We start from the raw sequence: 12,715 nt of genomic DNA, 5'->3' as shown, positions 1-12,715 counted from the left end.
GGTCTTTCAACAAGGTAACAAGCCATGGTTCTCATACTCTTTTCCTACCAAAATGGCTTATAGGCATTTATGGCAAAGTCCTAGGTTCCTTGGTGGCTGTCCAGGCTCACTATAACAAGAAGTAGGAAGAGTAGTTGAGTGGGAAAGAATCTAGGCTTTGCACAGTGTAGCTGATTCTTATAATCCCAGCACCTAGGAAGCAGGAGGAGTTCCATGAGTTCAAAGAATCCAGCCTGGGCTATAAAGCCTTAACTCAGTACAAAAACTGAACCTAGGGCCACAGCCTAGCAGTCATAGGCCCTCTTAGCTTCTAGGACTGGTAATAACGTACAGTGAAAAGATCAGTATATATTTTCAGAGATATTATTCAGATAGATACGGGGATCACACTAATAGCAATTTTGAAAACAACTGACCATTTATATACAAGGACTATCAATCCAAGTCTAGTCACTGTCTTTCTAATCAGGATGGCATGAGAACACCAAAGTGAACACTATTGGAGAGGTTTGGGATTGGCAGTGGACACTCTAAGAGGAATATGAGAAGGAGTCTTGTCTTTAGATAATGACTAGATAGAGGAATATGATATCTGACGGAATCTGGTAGATAGCTGATGAAGGAGAGAAAATGAGATAACAAGTGTGTTCTGGACTGAGAGGGGGCTTCATGTAAATTAGTAGATGTATGGTTTGTTTGAGTTTTACAATTTGGACAATATGCCTACCCCAACTGTGGCATGATTCCAAGCACTCTGCATATTAACATGGGAGAGCATTAGACTGTCAGCAATTGGTCCCTGAGCATATCAAATGGCTATGGTCATCTAGTATTAGCTTCAGTTTCCATGGTAAAAGTAAAAATTTAATGACATTCTGAATAGAATATTAAATTATAATATACTAAATCTAGTAATGAGCATACAGAAAAAATGAATTATTAGGGATTATCACATGAAAAGGTACAAATCCTTAATTCATTAGTGAAATAAAACTATAGGGGCTAGGAAGATCGTCAAATGGGGACCTGAGTTCAGATTCTTAGCACCCACATAAAAATCTAGACATGACTCTGTACCCATAACCCCAGAAAAAGGGGTGTTGGGAAGGATGGAAACAGGGGGATTGATGAGGTTCACTGGATACTAGCCTAGCAAAAAAGTGGGATCCAACATTAGTGAGGGACCCTGTCTCAAGAGAATAAGGTGAAGAGTGGTAAGTGATGACTGGTACCCTATTCTGCTCCTCAGAACCCCACAGATGTGCAATAGGCATGTGCATACATACGTGTGCACCCCCACACCTAAAATTATAAAACATCAGTAACACTGTAGTATTATGCCATTATATCAAAAAGAATGGCTAAGTGATTCTCAAAGAATGCCTATTACTGAAGTAGATATTGGTAGGGTGATGGAGTAAGGTCATTAATTAATAAAGAAACTGCTTGGCCCTCATAGGTTAGAACATAGGTGGGTGGAGTAAACAGAACAGAATGCTGGGAGGAAGAGGAAGTGAGCTCAGACTCGATAGCTCTGCTCTCTGGGGCAGACACGATGAAGCTCTGACCCAGGATGGACGTAGGCTAGAATCTTCCCGGTAAGTGCACCTTGGTGCTACACACATTAATAGAAATGGGCCAGGCAGTGTTTAAATGAATACAGTTTGTGTGTTGTTATTTCGGGGCATAAACTTGCCAGGCGCCGGGAACCGGGCTGTGGGAAGAGGCCTGCAGCTCCTACTACAGTAGGGCAACTGGTGCTTTCAAGCATCATTAGTGGGAGCACATTTTGGTTTAACTACTTAAGAAAATGATTTCCTGTACTTACTGAAGTTCAACAAACCCCCTATGTCACCATTTCGGTCCTTAGCTCTATATCCAACAGAAACAAGTGTGTTTCAGGAAAGGAAATGTAAAGAGATGGCCACAGCAGCATTAAGTGCTGATAATAGTAACTGTAAGAGTTCAAAGCTCTGTCAGTAGGGCAATGATGCATTAACCACACCATAGTCAGACTGAGAGGCTTTAGCTGATTTACTTGCCAAACAAATGGTCCAGTTAAGACTTCAGAGGAGAAAGGGCCACAGACACCCTCTGCTTGTTATTTCTAGTGGAGGGAAGATGTAGCTTTACACAGCCTTTGAAATTTTGATCTTTCCAAAGCACACTATTCAGTCAACCCTACTATTTTATGTCAAAGCCCTCTGCCTTCAGCACTGCCCTACAGGACTTGGATCACCCTATGAGCCTCTTATACCTTCCACAGACGCTTCAAGTTCATTCACAAAAAGGGACAGGATCTCAGAGGTCTCTGGACTTTTTCTCTGAAAATATCCTCCTTTCCTACCAGCACACTTACAAGCAAGCCTTACACTCTTTCTTTATATACATCAGAACCTCATTCCTACCTGTCGTCATTCACATTAAAGGACCTGCTTGATGTCAGCATTGTAGACTTTAAACGTTAAGAATTATCTTCTAAGCCGGGAGGTGGTGGCGCACTCCTTTAATCCCAGCACCTGGGAGGTAGAGACAGGTGAATCTCTGTGAGTTCGAGGCCAGCCTGGTCTACAAGAGCTAGTTCTAGGACAGGCTCCAAAGCCACAGAGAAACCCTGTCTTGAAAAAAAAAGAATTATCTTCTAGCTAGGTCCTCAAGGCCTGGGCTGGGTTGACGAGAAGAAATCCACAGACCTACCTGAGGTCAGTTGGTTCAAGTGGGTGGAAGGCACCCACTGGTCAGCCTGGGCCCTCAACACCAGGGATGACTGAAGACATTCACGGGCGTGCCCGGTGCCTTGTGGCACCTGGCAGGAGGGGGCCATTATGATGAACAAATGTGTGATGAAGAAATGGGAGAAAAAGAGAAGTGGAATGGTTTGTGTGCTGTGGAGAGAGGCAGGATGGATGAAGTGAAGACGGTGAAGAGCAGGATGATATGGGTAGACTGCCTGCCACCTGGGGCCATGGTGACATCCAGGTCTGGGCTACTTCCAAGGGTCAAGTCTAGGTCTGTGATCCTACTGCGGTCGGGGTCTGTATTGGAAGTCAGTGGCCCATGTTGCCACTAAAGGCCACAGGGATACCCAGTGTCTAGACTACCACCTGTGGCCATACAGGTGTTGGAGGGTTATGTCTCCATAGGGGCTGTGCCAATATGGGTGGCCTGTGATGCCACCTGGTTCCATAGTGACATCTGGCATAAAGCTGTAGCTGAGATCCATGTCTCGGTTCATGGTTCTACTGCAGCCAGGGTCTGTGTTGGAAGTCAGTGGTCCGTTTTGCCACCAAAGGCCTCATGGATGGCCAGAGTCTGAGCTGTAACCTGTGGCATAGTTGGTGTCCTAGATCTGTGCCACAGCTGAAGTCATGCTGGTATGAGAGAGCCTGTGCTGACACCTGGGGCCATGGTATCATCCAGGCCTGAGCTGCTGCCAAGGGCCATGTCTAGGCTCATGCCTAGGTCCATGTCCCTACAGCAACCAGGGTCTGTGTTGATGCCCATGGTTTCACTGAAGTCTGTGTGAATGCCTGGGATCCAGTCAGCTACTTGAGAGCGTGTTTGTGTACAAGAGCCATGCTGTCACTGGGGCCATATTAATCTGGGTGACCTGAGCCTAGGGCCATATCTGGGTCCATAATCCTGCTACAGCTGGGACCTGTATTGATATCTGTGGCCATGTTACTACAAGGGGGCATAAGAACCATGCATGATTATATCCAAGGGCCAGACTGAGCTGACTCTGCCCTTCACTAGCCCTGGGAAAGCTGGCGCCAACCTTCACAGGACAACTGGCCCCCTGCCACCCCTCTGCAGATATGGATGAACTAGCAAATGAGATGGCCCCAATTCTCACCGCAAATGTGGAAGAGCTGGCTTTGTGCCATGCCTGAGTGAGGTGGCCCCAGTGCAAGATCTGATCAGTTCACCTACCACCCAGGCTCACATCCAGGGCCATGGGTTGGCCCACCCTGATATCTACCCCATCTATGGCCTACTGGAGCTCATGAAGGGACTGGCCCTGTGGAACAATACCTGCAGGACCTCTATGACTCAGAGCAGCCACAGGATATCTGAGCGGAGTTTCTATGAGGTCCCAGTGATGCTGGTGTACCAGCAACCAGAGGCCTTGATCCAGATCAATGACTCATTGCAATGAACATTTGTTAGTAAACCTAATTGGACAAAAGTATATACTATGTGACACACTGTGACTCCCGATGCCACCAGGACGAATGAAGAGGTGTTGGAGAGGTAAGAAAGATGGAGGAGTGAAGTGGGTTTTGTTTGTTTGTTTGGTTGGTTTTGGGTTTTTTTGTTTTATTTTATTTTATTTTTTGGTTTTTTGAGACAGGGTTTCTCTGAGTATCTCCGGCTGTCCTGGAACTCACTCTGTAGACCAGGCTGACCTCAAACTCACAGAGATCCACCAGCCCCTGCCTCCCTGAGTGCTAGGATTAAAGGCGTGTACTACCACCTCCTGGCTTGTTTTATATTTTATTTCATTTTATTGGGGGGGGGGATGCCGCAAGAGTAAAGGGGCAGATATGGAGGGACTGGAAAATGAGTGGAATTGGGGTGCCATGAGATGAGATTCACAAAGAATCAATAAAGAAGTTATGTTTAAAGAAAGAAAAAAAAAGTCACAATCAACCAGGAGTAGCTCCGTCCTTTCCAGGCCTGAGCTGGCAGAGGATGGCAATCCCCCAAGACTTCATGATCTGAGGACACACAATCAACCAGGAGCCCGCCTGATGCCCCTTATGCTGATGATCAGATACCATCATACCCAGCACTTCCCAAGGTCTCTAGGCCCAGGCACTCGAGAGAAGAAAGGCAACATCTCTGCTCAATACCTTACTGCTGGGTGGACAGGACTCAACCAAGTACCACCTGTGACCTGTAGTAGGAAAGGGGCTGTTTGTTGGTTCCCGGTCACTTAGCCCCAGAATAATCACACAGAAACTATATTAATTAAATCACTGCTTAGCCCATTAGCTCTAGCTTCTTATTGGCGAACTCTTACATATTAATTTAACCCATTTTTATTAAGCTGTGTATCGCCACATGGCTGTGGCTTACCAGCTAAAGTTTTGGTGTCTGTCTCCAGCAGGACTATGTGGCATCTCTCTGACTCTGCACTTTTTTTCTCCCAGCATACAGCCTAGCTCTCCCTGCCTACTTCTGTTCTTCCCTGCCATAGTCTCAAAGCAGTTCTTTATTCATTAACCAATAAAAGCAACACATAGACAAAAGGACCTCCCACACCAGTGACCCAACCAATATCCCTGGTGCTAGGTGGTTGTGCACCATTATGGTGAGTTAGTTCATGATGGGGAAATGGAAGAGAGGAGGACAGAAGGGTTCATGGGCTGGGGAGAGAGGCAAATCTGAAGAGGTGAGAGTGGTAAGGAATGGGTTAATGTAAATGGACTGCTAGCTATTCAAGTCCAAGAAGATGGACCTTGGACCTGGACCAAGTCTTGGACCAAGGCCCTAAAGCAGATGAGGGGGCCTGCGTTGATGTCAATGTCTCTTGTTGCCACTGAGGACAATGCAGAGTCCTGTAATCTTGGCTGCCACCTGGGGCCATGTTGCTGATAGGCCATGCCAATCTGAGTGGCCTGTGTTGCCACCTGGGGCCATGGTGACTTCCTGGCCCAGACTGCAGTCAGGGACCATGTCTGGGTCTATGGTCCTACCACAGCCAGGGTCTGTGTTGATGTCCCTGGCCTATGTTGCCACCAAAGGTCCCACAGATGCCCAGGGTCTAGATTGCAACCCGTGACTCTGTTGGTGTACAAGGGTTGTGCTGCCACCAGGGTCAAGCTGATTTGAGTGGTCAGTGCTGTTATCTGGAGCCATGGTGTCATCTGGACCAGGGCTGCTGCTAAGGGACATGTCTATATCCATGGTCATGCCTGCAGCCAAGGTTTGTGTTGATGTGTGTAGACAATAAAAGGCCATGCAATGCCAGGGCTCTGGAATGCCACCTCAGGCTGGGTTAGTGTCTGAGGGCCATGTTGTTACTGGGGCCATGCTGATCTGAGTAGCCTGTACTGCCACCTGGGACCATGGTGACATATAGGACCAAGCTGCTACCTAGGACCATGTCTGGTTATGGGGTTCTACCACAGCCAAGGGCAGTATTGATGTCTATAGCCCATGTTGCCACTAAGAACTATACAGATGCTTGGGATCTGGGCTGCCAGCTGTGATCATGAGGGTGTTCAAGGGCCATGCTGCCACCAGGGCCATGCTGATCTGAGTGGCGTATGCTATCACTTGGGGCCATGGTGTCATCTGAGCCAGGGCTGCTGACAAGGGTCATGTCTGGGTCCCTGGCCCTACAGCAGCCAGGGTTTGAGTTGATGTCCAAGACTCCTCTGAGGGCCATGCAGGTGGCTCTTGGTCTGGTCAGTCACCTGAGACCATGTCAGTGTCCAAGGACTATGCTGCTGCCAGGGACATACTGATCTGGGTGGCCAGTGCTGCCACGTGGGGCAATGGAGACCTCTGGGCCTGGGATGCTGCCTGGGGCCATATCTGGGTTCATGGCCCTGCAGTGGGCAGCATCTGGGGTGATATCTATGATTCCTGTTACCACCAAGGGCTCTGCAGATTCCCACAGTCTGGTCATCCACCTGAAACTCATGTTGGTAACTGATGGCCTTGTTGCCATTGAAGCCATACTGATCTGGGTGGCCTGTGTTGCTTCTGAAGGCATGGTGATATCTGGCCCAGAGCTGCTGCTAAGGGCCATGTCTGGGTCTGGTGTAGGAGGTTCTTCTGTCTATGTGTTGCTTTCATTGGTTGAATAAAGAAACTGCCTTGGCCTTTTGATAGGGCAAAACTTATATAGGTGGAATAGACCAAACTGGATGCTGGGAAGAAGGGCAGTGTGGCAACACCATGGTTCTCCTGCCCAAGACAGATGCTGGTTAGACTCATGCTGGTAAGCCACAGTCAAGTGGTGATACACGTTAATGGAGATAGGTTAAACAAATATGTGAGAGTTAGCCAATAAGAGCCTAGAAATGGCCCAGGCAGTGATTTAATTAATACAATTTCTGTGTGATTATTTTGGGGGCTAAGCTAGCTGAGAGGCCGGGACAAACAAGGGGCCAGGATAAACAAGGGGTCCTGCTCCTCATACAACACCGTCCATGGTCCTGCTGCAGCTAGGATCTGTGATGTCCATGGCCTGTGTTAGCACACGGGTTCATTGGAACCATGCTGTGCTGAGCCAGCCTTCACTGGCTCTGGGATAGCTGGCCCTGCCCCTTACTTGATACTGCAGAAGAAGAAATGGAGCTACCCCTCATGGGACAGCTGGGTCCAGTACTCAGGAAAGATGGCCCCACCCCTCACCATAGATATGTACCTCACCTGGGCAGAACTCTAGAGCTGACTCTACAGTTGGGAATGCAGGTGAGCCAACTCTGAGTACATGAGAGCAGGAGAGCTAATCTTGCCACCCTCTTTTCTGCCATATGGTGGCTCGGGTAAGAGAAAGATGACCCACCCACCCATTACCACATGCAGAAGGTAAGAAAGCTGGCCCTGGGGTCACAAGAGTGTGAGAGGTACTGCAGCATACAAGAGAGCGGGCTCTGCTTCTGGTCTGGCAGAACAATAGAGCTGACCCTGGGGTTAGGGGCCACAGGCGAGCCAGCCATGAGGGCATGAGAGTAGGAAAGCTGACTCTGCCCACCGCCTTGGATGTCCCCTACAGCAATCGGGAGAGAGAGTCCTGCACCTCAAAACAATAGATCTGGCCCTGGTGGTGTGAGTGTGGGTGAGGATCTGGGAATGTGAGAACAGAACTGGCCGCATTCCTCGCTGTAGGCTGCATTGGGACAATGAAGGAAACTGGCAGGCTGAGCAACCTAGATACCCCCCGGGGGCCAGAACCAGTGCTTTGAGTTGGCTCTTCCCAACATTCACCCCATCTGTGAACCTGGGGAAGATGAACCTACAGATGAACAGCAGCAGGATCTCCACAACACAGGACAACAACAAGATGTCCAAGAGGAGCCTCACTGAGAGCCCATTATCAGTGGCATAACAGAAGCCCTAGAGCTTCAGCTCAACCAATGACTCGAGGCAGTGAGCATTTCCAAGTAAAGATGCATGAACTAAAGGGTAAACCGTGTGACTCAACAGGCCACACTACAGCTTCCAAAATAAGATTCTTCTCTTTTGTGTTTGCTTTGGTTTGGTTTGGTTTTTTGGTTTTTCTCTTAAATTTGGTTTTACTTTGGTGGGAAAGGGTTGCCAGAACAGAGGGAAGATAAAAGGGGATGGAGAGATAAGTGGGATCAAAATGTGTGATATGAGATCCATAAAGTATCAATAAAGGTTTTTTTAAAAAAGAATTCTTATAGAATTCTGGGAATCTGAAACTTGAGGTTACCTGCAGGCTGCCTGAGGCATTCGTTCTTGCCTGTCTCTCTTACTAGATCAGGCTTGCACCTTCTAGCGCCTTCACCTCTACCCAGTCTTGTAAGAGATGCTGGTTAATGCTGTTTGCTTCTCATTATATTTGGGGACATTTCTGGAACCAGGCACTGTAAGATAAAGATACAGGTTATTAGTTAGAGAGGCTCCAAATCAGTAAGGGCTACTCAATGTGAGAGTAGTCAAGGGGTTAACCTTGCATGAGGACAAAGACAGCATTAATACTACTTAGAATAGGACCAGTAGAATCTGGCAGGGCCCTGTTGTCATGCCTTGGAACCCTCAGGATGAAGCTCTGGCAGTTACTCCTCGAGGGTCTCCTGGAGGTGAGGGACATACTCTAAGGGGCTAGGCCTTAGATGAGCAGAAAGCTAGGAGAATCATTTCATGCCATGGCCCCAAGTGAGTTCTCAGAGAATCATCGACTCTTGAACAGTGGGAATGTCACAGAGTCCCATTCCTACCATCAGTTAGAGAAAGTCCCACAAAGGGATGACGTGATACAAATGTTCTTTCATCTCCCTACAGAGCTCTCAGGATGGTGAGGCCTTACTTTAGGAAACCAAAAAGTTTAGTCAGCAGGTAAGAAAGTGGCCCATTCCCTGCCAGGGGTTAAGGGTCGGGGAAGCCTGAGATGGTATGAATGTACAATCTGTCCTAGAACAGAGGCAGCCTCATGGAATCTGATCTCTGCTGCCAACCTCAGAAGCTCCAAATAAGGTTTCCTTATTCATGTCTCTTTAATTCCTTTCTTGAGAGCTCTCTGTGAAACTTGAATTCATCCAGAGAGGAAACTCTCAAGGCAGCAGAAATCCTAGGTTCTGCCAAAAGTCTATGTATGGAGCTTGAGGGAAGGTTGAGGAGACTATCCAGCCCCAAAGGTACTTACCCTGCGGTCTTCATTCAGAGCCTCAAGATACATAGATAGACATAATCACTTTATCCCCTGTTGTGGAACAAGTGGGCCACGTCTAGCTTAACCCCAAAATAATCACACAGAAATTGTATTAATTAAATTACTGCTTGACCCATTATCTCTAGCTTCTTATTGGCTAACTCTCACATCTTGATCTAACCCATTTTTATTAATCTGCGTTCACCACGAGGTCGTGGCTTAACAGCATGAATCTAACCAGCATCCGTCTTGGGCAGGAGAAGCATGGTTTCTGCCACACTTCCCTTCTTCCCAGCATTCTGTTCTGTCTACTCCACCCACCTATGGGCTATCAAAAGATCAAGGCAGTCTCTTTATTCAACCAATGAAAGCAACACACAAACAGAAGAACCTCTTACACGAATCCTCAGTTTCCTTTGTGATGTGGGGTCTGTGTCTAAGAGCAAAGACAAACAGAAGGGAAAATTCATGTTTCCAAGAATACTTTCTCATATTGACACCAGCTACAAGTTGAAGAGCCCTCAAGAGCAACCGCAAGTCTGATGATCTGCAGAAAGAGCTCAAGGAGCTCACTGAAAGCCAGTATAATCACGGTATGTGAAAACAGCCAGCAGAGCACAGAGCTTCTACCTGCTCTTGCCTTAAAAGTCACAGACAATGCCAATCTCTTCTAATAACAATGTGTGACAATGTACAGGAAATTTTTGCTAACCAGTGAAGTTTGCCCAAGCCTAGAATTCCAGAACTTGTATTGGGGTTACCTCATTCATTGTTTACCACCCATATGTCAAACCCTAGTCTTTACTGGAGTTTTCTGTAATTTCATGTGATCCAAAGCTTCTACCATAAATCATTGTTAGCATAGGCTATCTAGTTTATCCCAAGGCTTCCAGATAAACAAAGATTGTTATCTAACAGAAAGTTTAAAAGACAATAGACTGCTTTCCAGGAGCCAAAAGTCAAAATGCCAGGCTTCTCTTTGAGTAGAATTAATTCTTAAGAACTTTTCTTGAACCATGAAGGATCCATCAACTTAAAGGACCCAAATAAATACCAGAGCTTGCTCCAAATTATAATTGTGGTGTTCATTCTGAACCCTTGTGCCTCAGGAAGACATTCAGAAGATTCCAAGAAGAAGCATGTTGTTGCTGGAGAGCCAAGAAAACTTACATCAAAACTTCTGTGTAGGGCTGGAGAGATGGCTCAGAGGTTAAGAGCTGGCTGCTCCTCCAGAGGTCCTCAGTTCAATCTGCAGCAATCATGTGGTGGCTCACAACCATCTGTAATGAAATCTGGTACCCTCTTCTGGCATAAAGTCATACATGCAGATAGAGCACTCATAACAAAATAATAAATAAATTTTAACAAAAAAAAACAAAAACAACTTCTGTGTAGTAACAATATGTGATATTAATGCAAATGCCGGACAACAATCCTATGTTACAAATTCTTAGGGAATCCTTATTCTTAAAACCTGAGGGATAAGTGTTTGGGAGATTATACACCAGAGTAATAGCTTTCTAGAGTCCCTACAGGTGATGCTGGCCCTGGTACTTTGAAGAATATTGGGCCACGGCAACTAGCAATGCTATAGCTAGTGTCAATGCTCCAGCAAGTATGTGGCAGGAACGCAGCCCGCTGCTCCTTTCAACAGGACACAAATAAGATGGACCATCAGATTCCTCTCTTTGTATATGAAGTGAATAGTTAGCTACGGGACAGTGACAAATAGTGAGAGGCTGAGTGTTTGAGGAGGACAGTGTACTCTATAGCTGTTCACTGTGGACTAAATTATGTCACATTCACGTGCTGAAGCTGGAACCACTAATGTGATCTGGAGAATAGGTTGAAGAAGGGAGATAAGCTAATCCAATGCAATCAATGTCCTAAGAAGAAGAGATGCTGGAGGGCATATGCCCAGGAAAGTGTTATGCTGCTGAGGGGATCCAATTTCAAAAAGAAAAAAGCTGCATCTTTTTTTTTCCTAGGTGATTCTGCCCTATAATGTATATCTGTGTATATTTAGATGGATGTGAGTGTGGAGAAAGGCTAAACAAGACAGACAGCAGACCAAGAGAGAGAAGAAAGCGGTCCTGGGGAGATGGAAAGAGCAGGGACACACAAGTGGCATGAAAGTGGAGAGAAGGCTGGAGAAGCAGGGTATGTGGAGGAGTGAGTGTGTAGGGAGCTGGCAAAAGAAAACTTTGTTTGAAAATTCCATATGGAAACCTAATACTTTGTATGATAATTAAAAATAAATAAATAAGCCGGGCGGTGGTGGCACATGCCTTTAATCCCAGCACTCGGGAGGCTGAGGCAGGCGGATCTCTGTGAGTTCGAGGCCAGCCTGGTCTACAAGAGCTAGTTCCAGAACAGGAACCAAAAGCTACGGAGAAACCCTGTCTCGAAAAATCCAAAAATAAATAAATAAATAAGAAACAAAAAACAAAAACCTCTGTACTTATTCTCAGACATAGTCAAAGAGAGAGAAAGGGAGAGAGAGAGAGAGAGAGAGAGAGAGAGAGAGAGAGAGAGAGAGAGAGAAGGGCAAACCCAGATGTTTAGCTGCTGGTTGTTTCTGAATGAGGGGCGAGTGTTTCTAAGGATCCAGTCTTCTAGGTCATAGTGACCAGTTTTCTCATTAGAGATCAGTATACACTCGACTCGAGAAAATGAAACAAGCCCTCCCATGTCTTTCAACACCAAGGATATGCAGCATGCAAGTACTGTCTGCAGGAAGGAGACATTATACTAGTGACAAAAGAGCAAAAGGTCACTGCAAGTTATAACTTCAGCGTGTATAGGAATGAGCAGAAGCTTACAATACACATGACTACTGAGAGCTACAACTTAGAGCAGAGGCCACTTAGGGGACCTCTGTTTGGGACACACTTTGTCACAACACTAGCAACATTCCTACTATAGGTGGCTTACCATAATAAAAAATACCATACATATCTGTACTCTCCAGCTAAATATTTCTCTCTGCAAGAAGCCTAGAATATAGAGTTCAGGCCAGTCATCTCTTGTAAAATATTGAGAGTCAGAAGACTGAGGAAAATCATTTTCATCCTTTGAATTTTTTAATTTTACAATTTATATGTAAACAAGCATCTTTGTAATTATTGGGTATAATATTATAATCCAATGCATGTGTACAATGTATAATTATCAAATCTTGAAAATTAGCATACTTATCTTCCTAAATAGTATATGTGTTGGGAACCTTTAAACTCAATTTTATCCAGTTGTTTTGATTTATACAATTAACTACTATAGACTTTAGCTATTCAATCATTCTGTGGGGTACTACAGCTACTTCCTCATAATTGTGTTTGGCACCCACTGTTCACCCTCTTA

This window comes from Microtus oregoni, unplaced genomic scaffold (genome assembly GCF_018167655.1).
Source record: "Microtus oregoni isolate MIOR12 unplaced genomic scaffold, Mior012 000121F_ref0000216, whole genome shotgun sequence".
Classification (NCBI taxonomy): Eukaryota; Metazoa; Chordata; class Mammalia; order Rodentia; family Cricetidae; genus Microtus; species Microtus oregoni.
The sequence above is the reverse complement of the archived record's forward strand: the minus strand, read 5'-3'. Positions refer to the sequence as shown.